Below are 20,702 nucleotides of genomic sequence, written 5' to 3' on the forward strand. Positions count from 1 at the left end.
GACAAACCTCTTTAAGGCTATGTGGAGTGGCCTTTCAAGCTAAGCCTTATCCATACAAGACAATTGTCTCCTGTATTATTCTATTATTCTTTTGTGGGGGGCAATTGGTTGCCATTAGTGTAATAGGGAAGCAGTATATTGTATGATCCAATGTCAATCAGATCCCCTAGTGTAAAAAATAGCGACAAATTTCTAAAACATTTTCTAAAAAGGTAATCATAGTCATATCATAGTTCCTGGTCCCTGGAGTAAGTGTCCCTGGTTTATTGTGATGGATTTTGATGGTAGATTTTTTTGAAGTGCCAAATATCTAGATAAAATTTAGTACAATTGGACCATTTTATATTTTATTCTTATCATCACTTTTGTATGTTTCAGTGCATATAAATATATACATCTGCTGTTTGTAGGCGGTTTTTATAGCAGGCATACACTCTGTTATGTGATGACAGGCTTGGCTGGCTGCTTTGGTTAACCACAGGATATTTTTCTCTGCCTTTTTGGGTCCATCTGTCCTTCCTTTCATTTAAACTTGGCATTCCACCTGCTAAGCCATCATCCCTGACATATCACAAGGTTGCATTCTCAGGAATTTTCGACGTCTTGGAATGTGCCTATATCTTTAGCCTTTAGCTGGCGGCTTGTGTTCCAGCAGCTGCCACTGTTTCAGCTTTGCCAGCTCAGTCTTAGCGGCTCATCCGGAATGAATGGCATTGTAATGGTTTGATAAGTGACCTGATGTCAGGACTAGGAATGCTGTTTTCAATTCTCACTTTCCGTTCTTTAAATCATCCCCAAAATAAATGTAATCCCTTTAACACTTGTATAGACTTGTGCATGAACAGAACGGAGTCATTCTGTTGTAGGGATATAGGGCTGCCATTCTTCTCAGTCCTGAGCTGCTGTAGAGCCATAAATGGAAAACTCCCTTTAAACTTGCAGCACCCACAACAACTTTATTTCAGCACCAAATGTCACCTTTTTTAAGTTCATGTAATGGATGTGGTACAGTATAATTATTAATCATAGCAGGTACTATGATAACAATATACATCATACAATTACATGTTGTTTCAATATGGTAGCTAAACTGGGTGGGGTAAAATAATTATACTCCTCTTATAATGGTTTTTATGCTTAGACATAAAGCACAGGTAGAGCTACTCCAGTACTATAATACTATAAATTAGAATCCAAAATAGGAGTCTACATTAAATGTGACCTCCTTTTACCACAAACTTTTGTCCATATGAAATCAGTAGTGTAAAATAAACGTAAAGGGAATCTACCACCACTCTTAATACAGCTAACAGTTTATTAGAAGTTTTGCTCCTGTTATTTAGCTAAAAATGAACTTTAACCTTTATGTAAATTAAGTGCAAGTGCTCTAGGTGCTGTCACAAAACCCTTTCTGGCAGTGGCGTGACAAAACATCAGTTGGTCCTGGTGTAAACTTTGGATTGGACCCCCATATACCTCAACTCTTACAGCCTACTCATCACGTATATTACATTTGAGAATAGATATATACTACACAAACATATAGTCACACCATCATACTCATAAACCAGCTTCCCTTCATTCGTGAAAGTTCAGAAGCCTCCCCTTAAATAGGCGTTCCCACGAAGTTTCTTAATTGTACTCAGGATAACAAAATAACACATTCGCTAATTCACTGTTATTAACAAAAATACATTTCACAAATATAATTCCAACCTGTCTCTATGAGTCCTGCTGTACAAAATTTTGGTTGCCCTTGGACCCGACCCTGGATCTTCTGAGGTTAGGGTTGGCAGACATCTTGCTTTTCTGTCTGACACTGAGTGAGCTCCTCTCTGCCTCAAGCCACCACCCTCGCATTCCAGGAGGAACTCACACAAGTACACACTGACTTCCTGCCGGCAAACAACAGCAGCAGCGAGAGGAAAGCACAAGCTACAGGCAGATAAGATCTTTATCCATAGGGGAGGGAGGCACATCAGAGCTCACAGTGTGTGTGTGTAGCTGAGATGTAGCAGAGCTAAGAATATTATATGCATCTCATGTATCTCATCTCTGATCTGTCTCATCTTTCCTTCTATGTGTCAGATACTAGAATGTTCAGAAGGTAAATGAAAGTCTAGATCAGGGGTCCTGAAACTTTTTACATAGGGGGCCGTTCACTGTCCCTCTCAGACCGTTAGAGGGCCAGATTAAAGTTTCAAAATAAATAGCGGTACATGTGACTGCATCCGTAATACACTGGGCCCCCTCAATTAATTATTTAATATACTGCACCCCCTTGTGAACTATTTCATATATTGACCCAATTAATTAATTCATTGAGTCAATTATTAAATATACTGGGATTGAATAATGCTGCCCTCCCCCAGATAATTAATTACTAGACTGCCCCTCATAATTAATTATTTCCTATGCCCCCCCATTTATTATTTCCTATGCTTCCCCCCACCATTAATTATTTCCTATGCTGCTTCCCCACCATTAATTATTTCTTATGCTGCCCCTCGTAATTAATTATTTCCTATGCTGCCCCCACCAGTATTTCCTATGCTACCCCTCCACCATTAATTATTTCCTATTCCACCCCCCACCCATCAATAATTTTCTATGCTGCCCCCACCATTCATTACTTCCTATGTTGCCCCTCCACCATTAATTATTTCCTATCCTGCCCCTCATAATTATTTCCTATGCTGCCCCCATTATTATTTTTTATGCTGCCCCTCATAATTATTTCATATGCTGCCCCCAACCATTAATTATTTCATATGCTGCCCCCCACCATTAATTATTTCCTATGCTGCCCCTCCACCATTAATTATTTGCTATGCTGCCACTGATAACTAATTATTTTCTATGCTGCCCCCCACAGATAATTATTTCCTATGCTGCCCCTCATAATTAATTATTTCCTCATAATAAATGATGTCATATATTGGGCCCCACCATTATTTCCTATAATGCCCCCATAATAAATTTACCAAATTTAGTACCAAAGTTTTACACTGTTTTCATACATTTACACAAAAATTAACATTATATTTTCATATATATAGGACATGCTTGGACGCGGTGATACCTAACATGTTTATGATTTTTATTGTTTATTTATATTTATATAAGTTCTAGGGATTTTTTAAAATTTTTCAAAATTTTTCAAAACAACACAGCACAGGGATTAACCAAGATATGATCCTGCATCAGTGTAGCTACAGCATTCCCAAGGTATGTTTGCTTCATAATGCATCAAATCAAATGGTAGGTTTCCTTTAAGGGCTTAATAGGGGATATTTGCTCCTAGCAGGAAAATCCTTTAAAAACATTTAAAAACCAGAGATCCCGTTCTGTATTGTTCCTGCTGACACATCTGTATACCTTGTTTCCTAACCACATGGTAAAAGTCATAGCACCTAATGGCACAGTAATAACATACATGACTTTTCTTCTAGATTCCCCTTAGCTCCAGCTATTTTACAATGTAAGGATTCAAGGTAATGACCATATGGAGTATATGTGCATTTCCCCCAATTTGATGAATAAGTTATTTGACAAATGTTACTATTGGCTATTATTATATTTGTATTTTTCAACATTTTTCAGCTAAACAAAACTGGAAAAAGGTAAAAAAAAGAAGGTAAATGTCCGAAGTAAATGATAAAGGATGTGCTAGCTGCATCTCCATCATCTGCAGGCCAACCGCTAGGTGGCGCTCACACTCTCGTCCAACAAGGTTAAAATCCCAATAAAAGGCTAAAAAGAAGCAGCATTTGTGTGATCCCTCCCCCTCCCCAGGAAGTGGAAGGGCTGAGCTGTTCCTGCAGCCTGGACAAGGCAGTGTAATTCACATTTCCAGAGCTGTGTGTCTGCTCATCAGTCCTGCACTGCACAGGTTACATTGTGCCGGAGCTGCAGCTGGATACATACAAAGGTGAGACCATCATTTTCTGCTGCTCATCTCATTCTCTTTATCTCAATGGATGACTTGCTGAGAGTCTCCGCTGATCAGCTGTGCACTCTCCTGAATCTCCCAGGGCAGTGCAGGGGTTAATGTCACTGGAGCACTGGCCACTAGTACTGTCTGTGCAGTGCAGGGGGTAATGGCCATTGCATATGATGGGGTAGTAGTACTGTCTGTGCAGTGCAGGGGGTAATGGCCATTGCATATGATGGGGTAGTAGTAATGTCTGTGCAGGGGGTAATGGCCATTGCATATGATGGGAGTAGTAGTACTGTCAGTGCAGAGGTTAATGGCCATTGCATATGATGGGATAGTATAAGTACTGTCTATGTAGTGCAGGGGTTAATAACTTGTATATGATGGGGGTAACAGTACAGTCAGTGAAGGGATTAATGGCCACTGCATATGCTGGGGGTAGTAGTACTGGCTGTGCAGTGCAGGAGTGAATGGCCATTGCACATGATGGGGGTAGTAGTACTGTCTGTGCAGGCTTTCCCATTGATTGCTCATTGTTTGGCTTCCTCTTTGTCAGTAATGCCCTGACTGCAGGCTTTTCTCAGTGACTTGGCTTTGCTGTGATCCTTTCTGCTGACAGAATTGTCTGTTTTACAAGCAGAAGCAGCTACAGGTCTAATAGACAGGACGCTGTCACTGCTCCTTTGTTCTTCAGGATCAGGATCTTGCATGGAACAATGTGTTACAATGTTTGGGATGAATGTTGTATCACATCTGATCAGTGGAATCTTATCTTCCAGCAGTTAATTCCTCCTTCTTCTATTTGGTGTATACATTCTGTATCCTCTAATATCTACTGTACAGTTACTATAAGAGTAACACCATGTAACCTGCCATATCTCACACGTGACACAGCGCCAGTCAAGTTCTGGAAACCAGCGGCGAATAAGATGTGAGTGCCAGGGCTTCTTTGTTCCCTAGCTGGAGTCCCATCATCTCCGATAATTCCGTATAATACTCTCGCCGCTCTCTGTTACATCTGGATTGAGTAGAATATTGTGAACGAGAATCACTTTGTGGAATAATTTCTCGCTGCTTTGGGGTTCAGAAGGGTTCGCCAGAGTTGTTCGTTTTTCTACCTATGTCTCGTGGGCTCGGATTTGTGAAGCTCGTGCGAGTGGCTGGTTGCCATGGGTGATACGTGTTTACTAGAATTCCAGACGCTTTGCTACTTGTCCTGTGACTGATTAGCTTATAGAAAACTGAGTTATTAGGAGGTTTACACCGGTGTTATGTTCACCATCTTTTCAGCTACTATAATATGTTTTATTGTCATCTATTTCTGTTTTGAGAGTGTTTCCATCGTATAACGTATCATTAGACTGGGGCTAACTCTGTGCCTTGTTCTTGTGGGGGAATGTTTCCATAGGGTCTAATCCCTGCCCATAGCGATGAGTCTGTAAACAAACAGACCTTCTTTCCCTAGAGATCCAGGAAAACGTAAAAATTGAGAATTTAGACTATATTAAAGAATGTATAGGATTAATACTTTAACCCTGTAACGACCATTCATGAATTCGGTGGTGCACAGAATATGCATCATATTTTGGCACATACTGAATTGATCTGTCTATAACAGTATCCACTTTTTGTTGTGTTTTTTTTTTTTTTTTTTTTTTTTTTTTTCCCCATTGGTATCGGTTCCCCAGACTTGAATCCATTAGGGGTCTTATGTAAATGGACAGTGGAGGATGGTGTTTACAATTCCCCCCCAACATCTTCATTAGGTCCCATACTATACAACATCTACATTTGATTGATCATTTGAAATTTGTTCTGGGTTCAGTCATATTATAAGCACGTTTTCGGTCATTTGGATTTGCACTAAAAAAAATTCTGAAGAAAATATGATTTTGCTTTGCTACACTGTTGATTAAAGAGGACAGTAAATCTTTGAATCTTTTGCTAGGTATTGTACTACTGTTTCTTTTGCAGTTGAAATTTTCTCTTTTTCCCCCATACCGTTCCCGACCAATCAAAACCATTAGTTAGACTCTCCTCTGTCAAGTGGGTGGTGCTAGATTACAGCTCACAGCCTGCCCACATGACAGTAGAGAGCCTTGGGCACAGTAACTAACAGCATTGATTGCTTCTTCGTCGAGGGGAAAGAGAAGAGATTCCAACATCTTGGAGTTGTCGGAGATAAAGTAAGGGTTTTTTTTTTCTTTTTTTACACATGGTGGGGCATATTTGGCTGCCTGACTAGAACTTAGATCTGTTTTTATTTGACTGTAAAAAATACTTTGTGCGATATTCTTTAAAGGATTTTGGACCATTTTTTTTTACATTAGTTCTACAAAATGGGTGTAAAGAAGAAAACGTGTCCACAACAGCCTTTTGGCTTAAAAAGCCATAAATAATTCTTTCCCCCTTCCTGACCAGCATCGAACCCAATGTGTAATTTTATGGTATATTTACAAAGCTTAATAGTAATCCCACATCCACAGTCTGAGACTAGAGGTCCGACTGCTGATCCCCACTGATCAGAGGGTCCTGTTATCACTAATTGATGGGAAGGCAGGCCAGGCATGCATCCTGCTATTCTATTCAGCAGTAAGAGTTTTTAAAGTTGCAGAGTGATTTACGGTGCTTGGGCGATTCTGGATTTCTCTGATTGTACTTCAGTAACCTGTTCACACTATATGTCCCCAGCCAATATATATTGGTAAATATATATTTCATTGGCTTTACTGTAGTGTATAGATGGCTAGAAGTAATAAGAATCAAAAATAATCCTCAGTGCGTGAAGTACATGGAATGAAAAGTCAATAGATGCCATCTGCACTGATCTAAGAAAGTGGCAATCTAGATGGTTAGAGCGCTACGTAGTCCCATCAATATGTGCAATAGGAGTAGCATATTACCTTATAAACATCCTACTGCAAATAGTAATGTGACTATATAGCGCTCTGCCCATATAGATTGCCGTTTTTTCTTCTCAGATCAGCGCCCATTGGGGCACATATACTAAAAACAGTGCAAACTACGCGACATTCATTTTGCCTGGGTAGTGTCCAGGGGACCACAGATTCATGATTTGTGACGGACGTTCTTCATGAATCTGGTGCTCCTACAGAGTGCACCAACTTTTTTTTTTTGTGCACCATTAACGTTTTTCACATCACCTAAAAGGATCACGTGAGACTCAAATGTGGCACGGACACTTCTTAAATACCAGTGCAAGCAGTTTGCACATAAAAGAACATGAAAAGTCTGACAGAAAGCTGGAGCACCGCCCTTGGTAAATGTGCCCCAATGAGTTTTTATTCCAAATAAATGTATATGAATAGTGCAAATGATGTTGGTAAACTTTGTAGTGTACTTTATAAAACTTTAGAAATATGTTCCTGCGTCCTTCTTTTTCCCTGTCTTTATGTTCTTATATAAACTGTGTAAGGCTGCTTTCTGTTCTGTGTCCACTGACAGCTGAGAGATAAAGAAACCTGATAAAGTGTCTAATGACCTTTACAGACAGGCCCTGGATAGTCCAATCCCCTGTGAGAGCTCAATTGTCAATTTATCAGTTTAAAGTGCAGGGGCCACAGAAGTCTTTCAGATACACTGCTAACAATAGGAGAAAGAAGCAACTAAAAGCTGCTTTACTTCATACTCCCCTTCTCTACTAGTTTCTACAACAGGTAGCAGAGGAGCCCAGTAATAACTCTCTCAAATAAGCCACAACTTTATGTTGACCAGATTTATACAGTCTGCCCATTCCCAGAGGTTCACTTTGTAATGCAATTTTGGTTGTTGTCTTAAAGGAAATCTATCACCAGGATGAAGGATTATAAACCAAGCACACTGACATAATGGTGTGTGCCCTCTCTGGCAGAAGCTGCTCATCTTGTAGCTTTGTATGCCTTTGTTTTTAAAGGGAACCTACCACCCCGATTCTACCTATAAAGGTAGAAGGGGTGGTAGGTGGATGAATGGGACGTGAGGAGAGCCCTTTTTTTGGCTAATCCTCACGTCCCTGGTGTCTTTTAGAAAACTTTATTGCATGTATATGCCAATTTTTTTATGCGGCTACTGGGGCGTGGAGTAGCCGGACATGAGGCTACTAGTCGCGGCTACTCCACGCCCCAGTAGCCACGTTACTCCTAGTAGCTGCGCGCCCTCGTCCGGGTGCCCTGTGCATGCACGGCCGCGGCTCCGGGGCCGGAGCTACTGCGCATGCGCAGAAGGCCATAGATGCCGAGGGAATCCTAGTAGCTGCGCGCCGAAGATTACCTGGTAGGCGGAGTAACGTGGCTACTGGGGCATGGAGTAGCCGCGACTAGTAGCCTCATGTCCGGCTACTCCACGCCCCAGTAGCCGCATAAAAAAAATTTGCATATACATGCAATAAAGTTTTCTAAAAGACACCAGGGACGTGAGGATTAGCCCAAAAGAGGGCTATCCTCAAGTCCCATCCATCCACCTACCACCCCTTCTACCTTTATAGGTAGAATCGGGTCGTAGGTTCCCTTTAAGAAAGAGGTTTTAAAAACTAGGCAAATGAGCCTTCGGTGCTCCATTGACATCTATAGTCTGGAGCTCTTGAGGCTCATTTACATAATTTGTGAAACCATTTTATTGCAAAGAAAAAGGTCCTAAGAAACTTAAAGAAAAGCCGAACCTGCCAGTATATCACTATGCTTGGTTTACCATTCTTTATCCCTGTGGTAGATTTCCTTTAAATAGGCTTCATTGAATATAGACTAGTTATGTTATTGTGTTTTTTTTTTTTTTTTTTTTTTTAAGTTTTGCTACTGAAATGGCAGGAAAGCTATGGGCAATGAGAACTTCTTTCTTGTTGTTATTCTTGGAGAAAAAACATTGTGAAATAAGTACAAAAACTGAATCTATTTTCCAGATGAACAAAAACCTTCCGTTGACTTTCCTTAAAATGTCTTGCTCTTCACGTCCTATGATAAATGTATTCTTGCCACCAAAACTTTGGAGCCTTGAAGAATCCCATATAGAATTGCTAAAATCCACTGTAAGCTGTGGTTTCTATTAGATGCCAGAGATGTAGCATGTGTAACAGAAAATGGGGTCAATGCATGTTTTATATTTTTAGGTTTGGTATATGTGTAAATGTCATATATTTACATGTATTATCTGGTGCTGCTGGGGCATTTACAGTACATTAGGTTTCTTTTGTAGATATGAGCTTGGCCGGGGAGGTTCAGTAATTCTGCGTTTTGTTAATGGGAGCATTTCCATTTCTGGCCCATGGGGACCTTGGAGAAGAGTTTTCATAGCACTAAAGCCGGATCCTTATCTAGTGTTTCAAATCTGGAGCACATCTGTCACAACATACAATAAAATCTGTGGAAGGAAACAGCTGTGGGAAGAGAAGAGGGGACTGTATATGGGGATGAAGTTTTATCCATGAAGTGTATCGTGTTGTACGTATACATTCCTGTCATGTGGACATAAGGACCTAAGAAGAAACAATGCAGCAGTGTATGAGGAATATCTGCTTAATACTTAACATTTTAACGCTAAATTAGTTTCTCCATCGAAGTCGTGGGAAGGTATTTCTCCAATGGATTTTCCTGCTGGCTGATGCCCAATCTCAATGACTCAATACATAATGTGAAGATTAATTCTATAACTTCCAGTACATGAGAAAGGATTAGACCAAAATTCAACTTTTTGTGCAATTTCCTTACATTTTATTCAGGCTTTCTATATTTCTGAGCTGTAGGCTGTCGATGACCTCAGTACAGCTCTCTTACATAATTCTATGGATTTTGGTGAGGACACTTAAGGGTCCTTGCCTATTTTGATATATTATAACTAGGGATGAGTGGACTGGAATTGCAAAGAAGTCCACTCATTAGAAGTCCAGTTTTGGGTCTGGCTCAACCCCTAGCACAGCCAGTAATATCTGTGATTGGTGCTGGCATCGGTTGCAGATGTTAACTGTTTAAATGTCACCAGTAAAGTTGGCGACCTCATTCAAACTGATCTGGCGCATATGTGCCGGCATTTGCAGAACGCAGTGCTCCAGCATATTACTACAGTCGTGCATTCAACGCATTGATTTAAATGCTGCCAACGAACAGTTAATCACCAATCGTGCATGTTACTGGGGGGCGTGATCCTGTTCTGGATTGGGTACCAGAACACCGGTCCAAACAGGATTTTATGTTTTTGTCCAGCAAAAGTCACCTGGACCCAAACTTAAGTGGGTTCGCTTATCCCTAATTATAACCTCAAAACCTTCAACAACGAAGCTGAACTTTAGGTCCATAATGGTCGTCACTAACTAACTGTTCTATCATTATGGTTAAGCTGTCCCTTATGTGATAGGTCCTTTATCCAGAACTATGTACCAAAGCATACTTGGTGACCCGGTTTACATGAATTAGGTTGTTAGCAGGTTCACTTGAGAACTTCAGTGTCCTGGTGGCGTCTCCACACTTTAAGTCCTACTATTGTTAATTTAAAGCCTGTTACCCACAAATGTTTTCAGTAATAGATTCTTAGTTAAGTGACTGCCATAACTGTTCATTATTTCAGTGCTATGCATATATACAGGTTTTCCCCTCGGCTTCTAAGCTTTCTAAGAAATCTAATTTGTACCACATTGATCAAGGGCTTTAGACTGTTTTCAGACAATTTAATAACAACTATGGAAAATGCTCAGCCTAATAGAATTGACGTGGTCCAAAAATAAATGTATATTCATATTTTAAAAAGTTCTGGTGCATTTTTCTGGCATAAACTAAGCCAGCAATAGAAGGTAGATTAGAAAAGATTTTTAAAAATTCGCCATATTTATTACTGAGCTCAGACACAATTTGAACAATGGACAAAAGTTTCTATCATTGTCCACTTCTAATTCCAGTTCTAAGAAATGGTAACTTTTGAGTGCGTCCCCTCCCCCTCCCCCCCCCCCCCCCCCCCCCCGCTCTAAATAAATAACCCTGAGTGTCTCCTATAAAGATGTTGTCCTGGTTTACTCACCAAGCTTGGCACCTATGAACTGAAGTGGATGTGTAAGCCAATTATACAGGTGTGAACGTCACATTGTAAAACAAGGTAAACTGTTACCTGCCAGATGAGTTAATTGAATTTGGCTTCCATTCAGTTATTCAATGTAAATGAGGCTGTGATGTTGTTCTAAGTCATCTGCTTATACTGTCTGAGCCACTGATGTGAACTACTCTGTATGAAGCGGTAGATATAGGATATAAGGTTTGCGTGTAACAAGCTATGTATATACAGCTGTCAGACATAGGTCCCACTTTGTGTCTCAGTTTTTTTTTTTTTTTTTGTCTTGACCTGACCGCTTTGCTAGGCTTCATGTCGGGGGGCCGGGGTTGGGGTACACAGGTGGTTCTCTTGTAGTGTCCTGGACATTGTTGAGAAGATGGTTGGAAGAAGTGCAAACTGCATTATACATATTCAGATTAAGACGCTGTGCGCTCACCTGGGTTGTATCATATGGCCGGGAGAAGGGGGTGTAAAATCTCCTTACCCTAGTCCCATAATTCTCCTCTAGAGTCTCTCCTGAGGTATGAGGGACATCTTCTTATACTGTATTTGTTATACATAGGCTCCTTTTAAAATGATGCTAATGGGCCTGAGGGGCTTTGGGGTTGTTACCAGAGCCCTTTTGTGCTCCAGCTTCCATTTTTCATTGTTGAAAATTTATTCCTCATGGACTGATTACACTGAACAATTATTTATTTTCATGTCCATACTGCCGTTGCCCGCCCGTACCGTACCGTAGCGGGCAACGACAGTGTACGGGGAGAGGAGGAGGAGGAGGAGGTGAGCGCAGCTCACCCCCGCCCCTCTCCATAGCAACCTATGGCGCACGGCGCCGTATTACGGGAAAAGATAGGACATGTCCTATCTTTTTCCCGGGTACGGAACGGTACGGTGCCGCACGTGTGCGGCACCGTACCGCTCCCGTAGGGTGCCGTGCGCCCATAGAAGTGTATGGGGGACGTATATCGGCCGTATATACGTCCCCCATACGTTAGTGTGAATGTAGCCTTAGTCTGTACTTAAAAACCTTCTGTGACTGTTTTACTTCAGGGTCCAACACCAATTTGTAGGAGGCCGGTCTTCATTCCTTGCTCAGTTTTTTAAAAGATTTTATTCACCAGCTTAGCTTTATTGCGGCACTTTATCTGCTGCAAACAGCAGTCAAAGTGGCTCATGGGGAGTGCCAGTCAATTATTAGGCCACTGATTTTGGCTTTCATAAGTGTCAATCGGTGGCCTAATTATTGGGTGGCACTCCACATGAGCCACTTTGATTGCGGCGGGGGAACTGCAAACAAGTGAAAGTTTGGTCCAGGCTATATATAGCAGTATACTGTCCTTTTCTTTATATTATGTATGGTCTTTGGTGATGTTGGCAGTAGTGACTGTTATGCCCATTCATGAGCAGGTAGCCATGTTCGGTAGACCCGGTGTACGTCAGCCGTCCCTCTGGAGTGATGTAATATTTTGTACTTTTTGTCAGGAACAGAGCAGCGAATTAATTCCAATTTCCAAGTATGTATTTATTGGATACCTTACACTTGGCTCAGAGTCCTGCGGCCTGTCTGCGTCACATGGCGTGCTCCTTAAGCCAAATAAAATTCTGCAATTAGTAGTATGCATTGCCAAGTCTTGATAAAGCAGCTTCAGAATTTTTATGTTCGGAGTATGATGCCAGAGCATATAATTAGAGGAGAATAATTGTTAGGCTCGCTGGTGTTGTCTTTCAGTGTAAGAGAGCACAATAACTGCACTATAATTTATCATCCCAGGAGTAAGTTTGCTTGTGTATAATCTCTTTCAAGTTGGGCTGGAAAGCTGATGAACACTTTGTTGGAAAAGAAACAAATGAGGTAACCAGGAAAGCGGCTATTATGCCAATTATATTTTATAAAAAGGAACTTCTACTTTTGTCCTAATAAACTTGCTAATTTTTTTTTTTTTTTTTTAAGGAGTAGTTAGAGTGATTGGTAAGTACACGGAAGGGAAGTGATATTTTTTGGTTAAGGGGTGGACTGAAACTTAATGAGTACCTGTTATATGTATCTGGGATACTAAACTACCATTCTGTTATTAAAGGACATCTGCCACCCGGATGAAGGATTGTAAACCAAGCACACTGACATATTGGTGTGTGCCCCCTCTGCCAGGATCTGCTCTTCTTTTAGCTTTTTATGCACTTTTTTTTTTTTTTTTTTTTTTTAAATTGTGCAACAGAGCTCCAGACTCCATAGGTGTTAATAGAGCCTTGAGCTCCTCAAGTTTATTTGCATAGTTTTTAAAACCATTTTTTCTTTAAACGTCCTATGCTCTTGTTTTCAAGAAGAAAGAATCCTGCCGGAGGGGGCACACACCAGCATTTTAAGTGTGCTTGGTTTTCAATCCTAGTGGTAGATATTCTTTTAAGGACCAAGGGGTTTAGTGTCCCAAATATCCCTACATGAGGGCTGTTTCTGCTAGGCTTTGTATTTTAAGCGAAAATGTCACAGGTTTTGATCATACAAAGCTGCAGACCGTATTCTGTTTTGGCCTTGGGTATCTGTGTAAACTTACCATTGCTGTGTGTATGTGCTTTTAGAAGCAGCAGGACATCAGAAAAATGCATTTATATTCTGGAATTGTAGCTGGGTTTGGAGTAAAACTGGTGTAAAGATCTCTCCACTGTACTGCTCCCAAGCCCCTCCTCCATAAGTCCATGCTGTAGAATATAAACAGAAGCTGCTTCAACAGTAGAGATGAGCTGCGCATCAGTACAGTGAAGAGATCTCGCACACACCAGTTCTCAAAGTCTAGCTGCAATCTTTTATCATAGTCTTGCTGCTACTATCCATATAGAAATATCCTCAATGCTACCAATGTCTTCAGCTTTTTATGCCTTTTTAAAAAGAAAAATGAGTGAGTAATTTTATATCAGATGAAAGGAAATTTACCATGGGGAATCTACCATCAGAAGTATATGCGCGAGATTCTTCCTGCCTGTCTCTACCGTTATCTGTAATTTAATAATCCTGGAACCTAAATTGTTTAATTTTATTTTAGTAATATGTATATTAACGACAGAGGCTACTGAGGTGTGTACTAGTCTGGCCAGGTTAGTACACGCCCCTGTAGCCTCTACAGTTTATTTGCATATTACTAAAATAAAGTTTTTAACAAATTAGGTTCCAGGATTATTAAATTACAGATTAGGGCAGGGGCAGGCAGGAGGAATCTTCCATCAGATTTACTTCTGATACCCTGTTTCCCCGAAAATAAGACAGTGTCTTATATTAAATTTTGCTCCTATAGAGGCACTAGGTCTTATTTTCAGGGGATGTCTTATCTTTCCATGAACAAGAATTTACATTTATCGTTGAACAAAAAATCTACTTCTCTTATGACTCTCCAAACTCTGAATTTCATGCTGTATTTCTTGTGACTCCTTTTCTAATAGAATCATTGGCCCCAATCTCTCATGTTTAGTAAAAGCACTTTCCATAAATGACCCTTCTTATCCTGGAAGCTGCTGGTATTACATGTGCAGCACAACAGCCGGTGATTTACTTCCATGATTTCTTCCCCATGTCACAACCTTCTTCAGCATCTAAAAGATTTCCTAATACTAATGTATGGCGCGGGGGGAGCTGCAGCAATGGCGACAGCTAGGTCTTATTTTCAGGGGAGGCCTTAAATTTCTAAGCCGGAGCAAAATTGTACTAGGTCTTACTTTTGGGGGATGTCTTATTTTAGGGGAAACAGGGTAGTAGATTCCTCACAGTAGGTTTCCTTTAATGTCTTGCAGCAGGCGTATGTGCAGCTCTCAGCTAGACAATGAGCATGCACCAGAAGGTTGTCATTGCACTACATGCCACTACTTAACATTGTGGGTTTTTTTTATTGTGAAAATGAGAGATCTGTTGTTATGAATCCCTGTGGAAGATGGAAGCAGCAACCTTCCCCTGCTATATTTAATACATTAAGTTCTGTTACAACCCACTGTGTAATGACCCAATATTGATTTCAGCCACTGTGTGACATATGGAAAATTACTCCCCATACTGTCCCTACATGAGTTATGGCACATAGGTCATGTCATCCAAAAGGAAGAATTTGCTAATCTTCTTACAACCCCTGGGCAGCCTGGCACAGTTTTTCTTCACTTCACAATATGGGATATTGTGTTATAGGGTTACTATAGACCAGTGGTGGCGAACCTATGGCACGGGTGCCAGAGGTGGCACTCGGAGCCCTTTCTGTGGGCACTCAGGCCATCACTGCAGGAGAGAGTTCACCAAACAGGACCAAATCCACCAAAACTTAAGAGTTGCTGCTCTCGTTGCTATTTTAAAGTGACACTTCATTGGCTCTTTGGAACTGCGGAAAAAATGAGAAGGTGTTGACAGAAGTGCATTATCTTTGGAGGTACTCCTGCTAGACCCACCATTCTTCCTGTACAGAGAGACCCTGGAGAGAAGCCATCTTTCCTCTTTCTTTCAACTGTATTGGTAGAGTTAGGCGGCCGATACAATTGAATGGTGTAGAAGAACAGGTAGCAATAAGTAACTGCTTAAAATGCCATGTTGGCACTTCACGGTAAATAAGTGGATTATGGTTGTAGTTTGGGCTCTCGGTCTCTAAAAGGTTCGCCATCACTGCTATAGACCACATCATGTACTGATACCTTAATAAGAAGTTCCTATGTAAATAATTGCCCAATACAGAAGTAGAGAGCATTTCAATTAAAAAAAAAAAACGTTCTCACCCTGGACAAGCACTTTAATATCTGAGAATGGGTGAAAGCTTTCATTTGTAATTCGGCAATATGCATTTTAATCACCGGCCTCATAGAGCTTGTACTTTCTTATGTAAATTTGCATATGGCAGGACTCTGGATGAGTATTGTGTTCTCCAGTTTATATAAGACATCAGTAGAAAATCTGTCTCTGGATTGGATCCAGCGCTGCTATGCATGTTTCCAAACTTGCTGCTTTCATGTGATTTAACACTTGGCATATTCTCAATAGATAGATGCCTAGCTTGCATTTTCATGCTGTGTTGAAGAACCTCTTAGCAGTTTGTGTACATCTCGGCTAATTTGTCATGCCCATTGGGGTCCATATACTTGGTCAAATTTTCCCATTCTTCGAGATGTCAGTCGTAGGTTGACATGGGAAAGCTTGCTAGAAGTTTTATTTAATAGATCTTTTTGTGTTTTGCTAATTGCCACAAATTCTGCGCCTGTTTTACAGTTGTTCTGGGAGTTCACGCTTCATTATAAATACATTTGTTTTGCTTATTTGGATTTTTACTATGATTTTCAGCTTTGAGAACTGTTATGTAGGGGAGGATTTGGCATTCTAGTGGCCACTCATAAACCAAAACTTAGACCGAGCGTCTATTTCTCCATCTCCTATCATTGTTTTAAACTGTATCCGCATCCCAAGGAGTTCCATTCCTATTTTCCCCTAAGCCCCGTGTTGCATTATGGGTAAATTTGAACATTAGCTGTATGGTGGCTTTTTTTTAATTTGGTACCACTCTGCTTGTTTCTACTGACATTGACTGCAGACAGCGAAGAGGAGAGGAGAACTCTCTGTGCTAAATCTTCCTTCTACTGCCTGGAAAAAGTTGAAAGTGATCTGGCGGAGCACCTAGCATACAGCCTGCGACTCCTTAATCATGAGTCGTATTTGCCTGTGAAGTCAAGACGGCACCTAAATACATGTAATTCTTAACATTTACATGCATTTCAATAGGAACCACATTTGATGTGTTTAAAGCCAACCACGGCCATGTAAGAAGAGTGTTGTGGGTTTTTTTTTTTTTTTTTTTAAACCAAAGTCAACTTCTATCAGCTGGCTGTTCAAAGGAAGGGTGGGCAAAATTAGGGTAATAGGGGCTCCACGCTGGGAAGCTCAGTACATGGGTCCCGTGTGTAAAAAGCTGTGCCGAGAATACATATTATAAGTCCATGTTTTGATGCAAGCCACGGAATAGGAGTTTTTGTTTATTTCTGTAACATTTGGTTTGGAGCCTCCTAATTCAAACGCACTGGATTTCACTTACTCTAGTAGTTCCAGTGGCAGATTATCCTGGATCTGTCCTTGAAATTATATATGTGTGTTGCGGGGAGCAGGTAATTGCCACTGCCGCCAGAACCCGGAGGGGCTCTGGTGACACACCCACAGAGCACTTAAGGCTCTATAGCATAGATTTACAGGCTTTATTTTAACATAATGGAGTGCATTCTATATCATTTCTAGGACAGATCCTGTAAGATTGGGGAAGTGGAGCTCAGGAATCTCAAACTGGAGCTGCCTTGGATAGTGCAATTTAGATGATGAGATGTATATCTCTATATGAAAAAGAAATTGGGACAGGTTTACCCAAAAAATGGTTTAGTGTGGCCCTTTTACAACTTGTTATTGGTTGGAGCTTTGAAAGGGAATTTTATTTCATGAAATAAGGGCATGGCCTACGTTGAGCCAAAAAATAGCAATTTTAAGGAAACAAATAGACCTGAGTGAAGTTGGCCCCCTCACCTTGTTCAAATCAAACAAAATTGGTGTCAAATGTTTGTGCTACGTTAGTGGCACAAACGAAAATTTCTGCTGCACAATCGTTTTTAAGATATTAATGACAGTTTCCAGAGGTCAACCAGCCCCCCCACATTGCCCAAACCAAACTGGTGCCGAACAATTCTGCTACATTTGTGCTGGTTTGTGCTGCTCAAATTTTTGTTTGTGCTGCTTTTGAATAAATGAACAAAAAATGAAAGGTCAAAAGTTCAAGCAGCCCCCCCATGTTAACCGAATCAAACAAAACTGGTGTCAAACGTTAGTGCTACGTTTGTGCTGGTTTGTGCAGCAAAAATTTTCGTTTGTGCCGCTATCATTTTTACGGTATGTTCAGGTATTTACATAGGTTAAAGGTGTTTAGGATGAACTGGTAAAAAACAAACTTAGTGACACTTCCCTGGTTTGATCACCAGGGGGAGCTAGCAAACATATTGTACTTTGGAAGAAATGAACTCTGATGACCTCTGGAAAAAAGTTTGAATATATTAAAAATGATGGCAGCACAAACTAAAATTTTTGCTGCACAAACGTAGCACTAACATTTGACGCCAGTTTTGTTTGATTTGGTTAATGTGGGGGGGCTGCTTGAACTTTTGACCTTTCATTTTTTGTTCATATATTCAAAACAAAAGCAGCACACACGCAAATTTGAGCAGCACAAACGTAGCAGAATTGTTAGGCACCAGTTTTGTTTGGTTTGGACAATGTGGGGGGGGCTGGTTGACCTCTGGAAACACTCATTAATATCTTAAAAAACGATAGCTGCACAAACGTTTGACACCAATTTTGTTTGATTTGAACAAGGTGGGGGGGCCAACTTCACTCAGGTAACAAATAGATGGTGCAAATCTAAACTAGACAGTCTTCTTCTTGATCAAGTGTGTCATTCAGCTGTAGACTTATTGTTAAATCTGGTGCAGTATAACTCTGTCCGGTGCTATAAATCTGCCCCACTCCCTATTACCAAAATCTTTCTTATGATGCCCATAATGGTTTGATTTTCTTGTGTTGGTGACTGGGAGGGTTATTCATTAATGTGGTATAGTCACACAGGGGCCCGGAGTATTGACATTTGCAAACGAGGCAAAAATTCTTCTCATTACTAAGTAAAAAAGGAAGTGTTGGGAAGTTGACCAGAGATAACATGCACTCCGCCAGGGGATAAAGCCTATTTATTTTTCACATCGCAGAATACACGGGAGGTATTTGTAAGATAAATGAATTGCTCTTTACATGCTTGTTGAGGCTTAGGCCGCGCCTGCACCCGGTGCCATCCTTCAGGTACAATATGCTGGCTGCACGCCACAAGGTCCTGTCAGTGTGTTCCCTACAGGGATCATTTCTGAAAATTATATGAATGATTTTGTTTGTGTTTTACTATTTGTGAACTACAGCAGATATCTGGATTAGCTTGTTGTTGTTGTTTATGGTGTGTGTTGTGTGTTTAGTCATTAAAAATGGCACATGATTGATTAATAAAGACCCCATATACATAAGAGGTCAGCCAAAGCTGCCAATATCTCTAGTCTCGGCACTTGACCACTGAGTCTAGAGATTGTAATCATTTTTTCATTGTGCTTCTAACCACTGAGCCAAACGCCTATTCTTGCAAAAGAGCAGAGTTATGGAAGATTACAAAGATGGTGCGATGAGCTCATATCTACCTAGAATAGACATTTCCCATGTAGCAAAGCTAACATAAATGCAAATGTAACTAAAGGCTACCTGCGATCAGAAGTGCTACCTGACCTCTGTTGTTGGTGTCCGGTCCAATCCGGTTGTGCCGGGTCACACTGGGAGTAAATTGCTTGACAGATATTCTTGATTTGTAGGCAGAAGAAGTGATATACACCAGCGACAGTATGCGATGGCAGCCCACCTCTGTTACTGTTGTGAAGTCCCACTCAGGTGACCTCACTGAGGTACGGAAGGTCCCATACTGCCATGGAGTGAAGTTCACCCACCTTTTGGATATCCCGATGTTGTGAAGCTTCATTTCCCAGCATGCATACTTTCAAACCTTTCATAGTCAAAAATGAGGCATGCTGGGAGTTGTAGTTTCAGAACCGCAGGAGGTTGCTGTACCGGTCCATAGAGAAGTACTGCTGCCCTAGCCTAAATTTAGCCTTAAAAAATTAATTAATGTAATACTGTTTTGTTATTTTGAATGGCGTTACGTTGACCAGATGCTTAAGTAAAGATATGGTTTGCTTTTGTTTCCCTGCACAACCAGCTTTTACATGTGGAAGTAATTTACATATTTTTGTATGTGTGTCATACTACTTGGGAACAAAACGCACAGGGCGCTATTTATACAGACATATTCTTACTCTGTGGCAGCCGTATCCAAGGTTTCCCTATGCCATAGTGTATTCATCAGATCCAGAACCGATTACATCTATATGGGATTGGAATGTGCTCTGATTTTTGTCTCCTTGGGCTGGATCCAGGGGTATTCTCTGTAAAGGTTTATCTATATACCTTTACACATTGATACTTGATGCACTGACACTTGGGCTCCATTCACATTTGCATTGCAGAGTTTCCCCAGTCTGATCACGGTTTGGTCAGTGAAAACCTGAAATTTTGTCTCAGTTTTTCACACGTATATTTGATTGGTTTATACAGAATTTTTCACATGCCTGAAAAAAAATGATTAAAAAAAAATATATATATATCTGTGGCCTATCTTTGCCATGGCACTTGATCAGTAGAAACACATTGCACTTGCATGTGTCTGAGAGTGGAATGCATTTTTCAAGCATCTCCATAGACATGTATGGGGCTTTTTTTTTTCTCCTTTCATATGTGACCTGCAGAAGTAGAGCATACTAAAAATTTCATGGGTGAAAAAAAAATGTAAGTCTGACAAAACCCATTGAATACAATGGGGCAGATTTATCAAGTGTCTGTAAGTCAGAATATTTCTAGTTTCCCCTGGCAACCAATCACAGCTCCCTTTTAAAATCTTCATGAGCACTGGTAAAATGAAAGCTGAGCTGTGAACTGGAAATATTCTGACTTTCAGACACCTGATAAATCTGCCCCAATGGGTCAGAGTGGAATGTGAGTTTTGCTCGTCAGATAGACTTGCAGAAATCCGGCCCATTTCAGACTAGTGTTTTTCATGCATAACTCTTAAATCCAGGCACCATGACTATAGTAATCTTCTTATATTTG

At 40.6% G+C, this 20,702-nt stretch overlaps 1 protein-coding gene across 8 annotated transcripts in view; it reads left to right on the forward strand.

The window, feature by feature from the left end:
- FAM110B (family with sequence similarity 110 member B) overlaps positions 1-20,702 on the forward strand; it is a 144,963-nt gene that overhangs the window by 17,416 nt on the left and 106,845 nt on the right. For 5 of the 8 annotated variants that reach the window (XM_072151858.1, XM_072151856.1, XM_072151863.1 and 2 more), the window contains exon 1: positions 3,783-3,931. The exons of 2 other annotated variants lie outside the window; for them this stretch is intronic. The gene's annotated coding sequence lies outside the window, so the exon portion shown is untranslated. Of the gene's footprint in view, positions 1-3,782; positions 3,932-6,089; positions 6,124-20,702 lie in introns of those variants that run through there. One more of the 8 variants, XM_072151861.1, reaches the window with a different exon arrangement.

Source organism: Engystomops pustulosus, chromosome 5, assembly GCF_040894005.1.
Source record: "Engystomops pustulosus chromosome 5, aEngPut4.maternal, whole genome shotgun sequence".
NCBI lineage: Eukaryota > Metazoa > Chordata > Amphibia > Anura > Leptodactylidae > Engystomops > Engystomops pustulosus.